The sequence below is a fragment of the Emys orbicularis genome, chromosome 20, assembly GCF_028017835.1.
Source record: "Emys orbicularis isolate rEmyOrb1 chromosome 20, rEmyOrb1.hap1, whole genome shotgun sequence".
NCBI classification, from domain to species: Eukaryota; Metazoa; Chordata; order Testudines; family Emydidae; genus Emys; species Emys orbicularis.
The window spans coordinates 15,677,751-15,683,750 of NC_088702.1; the positions used below are offsets into that span (position 1 = coordinate 15,677,751).

The 6,000-nt window shown below is 58.4% G+C and overlaps 1 protein-coding gene across 1 annotated transcript in view; it reads right to left on the bottom strand.

Moving 5' to 3' along the window:
- LOC135892780 (junctional adhesion molecule A-like) overlaps window positions 1-5,754 on the bottom strand; it is a 92,200-nt gene extending 86,446 nt beyond the window's left edge. Inside the window, exon 1 of the mRNA XM_065420578.1 lies at window positions 5,677-5,754. The gene's annotated coding sequence lies outside the window, so the exon portion shown is untranslated. The remainder of the gene's footprint in view (window positions 1-5,676) is intronic.
- Window positions 5,755-6,000: the final 246 nt, after the last annotated feature.

Below are 6,000 nucleotides of genomic sequence, written 5' to 3' on the forward strand. Positions count from 1 at the left end.
AAAGGAACTGGGAGGTTTTGGAACACAGAAGTGGTCAATTTGTCTGACTTCATCAAGACGACCACCTGGAAGTAAAAAAGGGGGGCAAAAGCCAAACCCTGATTGCAGGAGCTACACATGCATTCAAAGTCAAATTTACACACATGTAACATGCATTACTTAAGACTGAAAAGCAAGATTTTTTTTAATGGAAAGAGAGGCTACCTTAAAAAGGATGTTGGCAGGTCAGCTTTGACCCAGAAATTAAACAAGCACAAATGGTTTGTTTGTATTTCTTTAAAAAGTTTTAAAAACTAAAATCACAAATTTCCATTGATTTTTAGAAATTCAATGGAAACGGGCAGGGTTTAATGTTTTTTAAGTGACCAGCAAAAGGGGAAAATGTGTTTGATTGTAAAGAAGAAACAATGCACAAAAAAGGCCTGAATTGATTTGTGTTTTAATAATGGGTTTTGTATTTTTGCTTTTTTTTTTTTTTTTTTTTTTTTTAAACATGAGAGATTAGAGCTTTTGCTGAACAAATTCACTGACTCACTAAAGAATTAACCAGATTTTGACATCAACCAGAGCTATTGAAAGGAAACTGTTTCCCATAACTTCCAGTTCATTAACTTGGTGATGTCTCATCCCTCTTCTCTGGAATGGTTGTTGATTCCCTCCATTCTTCACTTATCCACCCTTGACATTTTTCACCCCCTTCCATCTGAAGGTCCGCCCTGCCAGCTTCCCCTTCCCCCTCCCCCCATGCTCACCCCCAACATCTGCTTCCTCCACTCCTGTTGTTGCATTGTGGTGTGTTCCTGGCAAAACCGCTATGACCAGGCTAATTGCATGCACTACAAATTCATTCTCTCCTGTTCTACCATCTTCCTACATGAACCACTCTGCTACTCCATCTTAAATGAATCCCATGCCTCCAATCCCAACTGCCTTTTCACCATTTTTGGGTATGTCTACACTGCAAACTAGAGGTGTATTCTTAACTCAGGTTAGCTAACTTAGGATAAAATAGCAGTGAAAACACAGCTACACAGCATGTGTTAGCATCTGGAGTTAAAGTCTATAGGGCAAGATGAACTTGCACTGCTAACCCGAGCTAAAAGACAGGTTACTGTGTCTTCATTATTATTTAAACCCAAATTAGTGAACCTGAATTAAGAATACACTTTTTTCCCCAGCAGTGTAGCCCTCAATCCTCAAACCTTCCTCTCCTCCTGCATCTCGGCTTCTCTCTTGACACGGGATCTTATCAATTTCTTCCCAGGAAAAAACAAAAACCTGACATGACCTTCCCTCTCCCATCTGCTCGCCCTTTCTTTACCTTCCCCTCCCACCTCACAACTCTCGCCTCCTTCTCCCTGACCACAGACAGAAGTTTTTTATCTTCTTTCCTTCTCCAGCCCCTCCACTTGCCTCACTGACTCCATCCCACATGCCTCACACCCAGTCTCATACCCTCCCTTACTCTTCTCCGGCTCTTTCCTCCCACTAAAACGCCCACCCTTCTCCCTCCATTACCATACCATTGCCTCTCCCCCTTTTATCTCTAATCTTATTGAATACATGATCTACAATCCCTGGCTGGAATTCCTCTCTGCCAATTCCATCCTAGACCAGGAGCAGCACTTCAGGGGAGGGGGGAGCCTTGCAGGGCCTATAGCCACCCCAAAATTTGCCTTAGCCCTCTCTCCCCACCCCACCAGCTGCCGTTCTCCGGCCACCTAGCTCTGAAGGCAGAGCAGAGGCTGCTGGCCGGGCATCCAGCTCCAGCAGCATTGGAGAATTAAGGCCAAGCACGGGGCCTAAGACTAGCCCCCCAGCCTGTGTCCCCACTAGCTGGGAAACGATGCCCAGGGTAGGTGAAGGGCTGGAGCTCTCCATAGTGGTCTAGACTGACTCACTCCGACCTGGGCTCCTGGACCCTGCCCCCCCACAATCACTGCTATCCAAGGATTCTGCTGGCCCTGGAGCCAGGTCCCCACACCCAGGCAGCTCCTGCCAGCTGCAAGCAGCAAGTGCCCCACACTGCCCAGCTCCAGTTTCAGACCTGGCTGGAGGTCGGGCCTCACGGTGAGGGGGGGGGGGGGGGCACAGCTCCCCAATTTTCTGTCTGGCCCACCTCTAATAGCTTGAGAACTTTCAAAATTAGTTAACACCTATTTAAAGCAAATCCTGATAGATTTGGGTGAATAGCTCTTTCTAGAAGATTCATACACCCTTTGGGGTTGAAAAGACTCTAGTTCTCTCATCCTCCAGCAAGGACAGGGACCAACAAGACTTGATATTCCTAATTGTAAAGTTACAGAAAGCAAATGAAACTTTACAACATTTGGGCTGCTCTTACACATCATAAAAGCAGCACAAAGGGAACAATAGCTTTAAATAAACAAAGCTTTCCCAGCAATATTTGCAAGCCAAACATTCAAAGTGCCTGAAAACACTGGAACAATGACAGACAGGCTACCCAAAAAAATACAACTAGTTTTCATTGTTTAAGTGCAAGAAGTGAATAACCTCAATGGTGAAAACCGAACTGGATTTCTAGAGTGCTTCCATTTTCCTGAGTTTGAGGTGTTCTTGTTAATACAGGAAACGAGATTTGTTTAGCAGCATCTAGGATTTGTGACTTAACTGGGTCTCCAACCGTGAGCACTGTGAAAATAGAGCCTCCTGCAATCAGTATGGCTGCACAGGCCCCTCTGCATGCCTCGGATAAGGAATCATCAGCATTTTACAAACGGTGTTTAACTCACAAGGAAAGAAACTTCTTCCCCCATTTCAGACCAAGCAAAAATTCAGAATAAAGCATCGCTAAAATCCACCTCCACCCTCCCAGGCCTTTAATCTGCCCAGAAGGGCCCTGGCGAGGGCTTTACAGAGATTCGAACTCAAAGCACCAAATGTTTAGCACAATCCTCAAACCCCAAAGGCAATAGGGGCCAATGCAGGGTGGGGACTCAGCTGAGAAAAGGAGACTCAGCAACAAAACGAACCATCTGCGAAGCAAGGAGCGAGACCCGGGAGCAAAGGAGCCATGGGCAGCCCCAGGGTACTGGGGTCCCAACACCTCAGAGAGAGACAGACACAGCTTCATGTACCATCACCACCAGGATCATGCCAGGCAGACACACCCAGCGGGATGAAAAGTGAAGCTCCTGAACTGCCTCCTGCCCCGGCCCCCTTCCTGTACCCTCCCCCCTGCCCGCCGCACTCCCCTGGCCCCTTCCTGTACCCTCTCCCCACCCGCCTCACTGCCCCTACTCCCCCTCCTCTACCCTCCCCCCTGCCCGCCGCACTGCCCCTACACCCCCTTCCTCTACCCTCCCCCCACCCACCTCACTGCCCCTACCCCGCCTTCCTGTAACCTCCCCCCCGCCCCACTCCCTTCCTGTACCCTCCCCCCACCCGCCTCACTGCCCCTACTCCCCCTCCTCTACCCTCCCCCCGCCCCACTGCCCCTACCCGCCTCACCGCTCCTCTACCCTCCCCCCACCCACCTCACTGCCCCTACTCCCTTCCTCTACCCTCCCCCCTGCCCGCCTCACTGCCCCTGGCCCCTTCCTGTACCCTCCCCCCACCCACCTCACTGCCCCTACCCCCCCTTCCTCTACCCTCCCCCCACCCGCCTCACTGCCCCTACTCCCTTCCTCTACCCTCCCCCCTGCCCGCCGCACTGCCCCTGGCCCCTTCCTGTACCCTCCCCCCACCCGCCTCACTGCCCCTACTCCCCCTCCTCTACCCTCCCCCCTGCCCGCCACACTGCCCCTAAACCCCCTTCCTCTACCCTCCCCCCTGCCCACCTCACTGCCCCTACCCCCCCTTCCTGTACCCTCCCCCCGCCCACCTCACTGCCCCTACCCCCCCTTCCTGTACCCTCCCCCCCGCCCACCTCACTGCCCCTACCCCCCTTCCTGTACCCTCCCCCCTGCCCACCGCACTGCCCCTACCCCCTTCCTCTACCCTCACCCCGCCCACCTCACTGCCCCTACCCCCCCTTCCTCTACCCTCCCCCCTGACCGCCTCACTACCCCTGGCCCCTTCCCCTACCCTCCCCCCACCCACCTCACTGCCCCTACCCCGCCTTCCTCTACCCTCCCCCCACCCGCCTCACTGCCCCTACTCCCTTCCTCTACCCTCCCCCCTGCCCGCCGCACTGCCCCTGGCCCCTTCCTGTACCCTCCCCGCGCCCGCCTCACTGCCCCTGACCCCTTCCTGTACCCTCCCCCCTGCCCGCCTCACTGCCCCTGGCCCCTTCCTGTACCCTCCCCCCAGCCCGCCGCACTGCCTCTACTCCCCCTCCTCTACCCTCCCCCCTGCCCGCCACACTGCCCCTAAACCCCCTTCCTCTACCCTCCCCCCTGCCCACCTCACTGCCCCTACCCCCCCTTCCTGTACCCTCCCCCCGCCCACCTCACTGCCCCTACCCCCCCTTCCTGTACCCTCCCCCCCGCCCACCGCACTGCCCCTACCCCCTTCCTCTACCCTCCCCCCGCTCGCCGCACTGCCCCTACCCCCCCTTCCTCTACCCTCCCCCCACCCACCTCACTGCCCCTACCCCCCCTTCCTCTACCCTCCCCCCTGCCCGCTGCACTGCCCCGGCCCCTTCCTGTACCCTCCCCCCACCCGCCTCACTGCCCCTACTCCCCCTCCTCTACCCTCCGCCCACCCGCCTCACTGCCCCTACTCCCTTCCTCTACCCTCCCCCCTGCCCGCCTCACTGCCCCTGGCCCCTTCCTGTACCCTCCCCCCTGACCGCCTCACTGCCCCTGGCCCCTTCCTGTACCCTCCCCCCACCCACCTCACTGCCCCTACCCCGCCTTCCTCTACCCTCCCCCCACCCGCCTCACTGCCCCTACTCCCTTCCTCTACCCTCCCCCCTGCCCGCCACACTGCCCCTGGCCCCTTCCTGTACCCTCCCCCCACCCGCCTCACTGCCCCTACCCCGCCTTCCTGTAACCTCCCCCCCGCCCCACTGCCCCACCCCCTTCCTGTACCCTCCCCCCACGCACCTCACTGCCCCTACTCCCCCTCCTCTACCCTCCCCCCTGCCCGCCTCACTGCCCCTACTCCCCCTCCTCTACCCTCCCCCCTGCCCGCCTCACTGCCCCTACCCCCCCTTCCTGTACCCTCCCCCCACCCACCTCACTGCCCCTACTCCCCCTCCTCTACCCTCCCCCCTGCCCGCCTCACTGCCCCTACTCCCTTCCTCTACCCTCCCCCCTGCCCGCCTCACTGCCCCTACTCCCCCTCCTCTACCCTCCCCCCTGCCCGCCTCACTGCCCCTACCCCCCCTTCCTGTACCCTCCCCCCGCCCGCCTCACTGCCCCTACCCCCCCTTCCTGTACCCTCCCCCCACCCGCCTCACTGTCCCTACCCCCCCTTCCTGTACCCTCCCCCCACCCACCTCACTGCCCCTACCCCCCCTTCCTGTACCCTCCCCCCTGCCCGCCTCACTGCCCCTACCCCCCCTTCCTGTACCCTCCCCCCACCCACCTCACTGCCCCTACCCCCTTCCTCTACCCTCCCCCCACCCACCTCACTGCCCCTACCCCCCCTTCCTCTACCCTCCCCTCCCCCCGCCTGCTTGCCTCACTGCCCCTACCGTTCCCCTCGCCCGCCTCACTGCCCCGCGCCCCCTCGGTCTGACCGCCCCCCCCGCCCCGGCGCGGCACTCACAGGAGCTGACGCTGAGGAGCAGTAAGTGGAGCCGGCCCCGGGCCCAGCCATCGCCGCGCACCCAGCTACCCACAGAGCTCTGCGCGATGCCGCCCGCCGCTGCCTGACTGAGCCCCACCCGGCCCCGCTCATCGCCCGCAGGTGAGGCCCCACCCTTTCCCCAGGTGAGGCCCCGCCCTCTGTGCCCCCATTGGCTCCCGGCCCACGCCCACCGCCCCGTGCACCCCGCCCCCAAGTGCTGATTGGATGCCGGTACGGTGTCGTCAACCAATAATATAGTCAACCCTGTGCCCTGACTGTCTCACACCTACAGCTCCGCCCTAA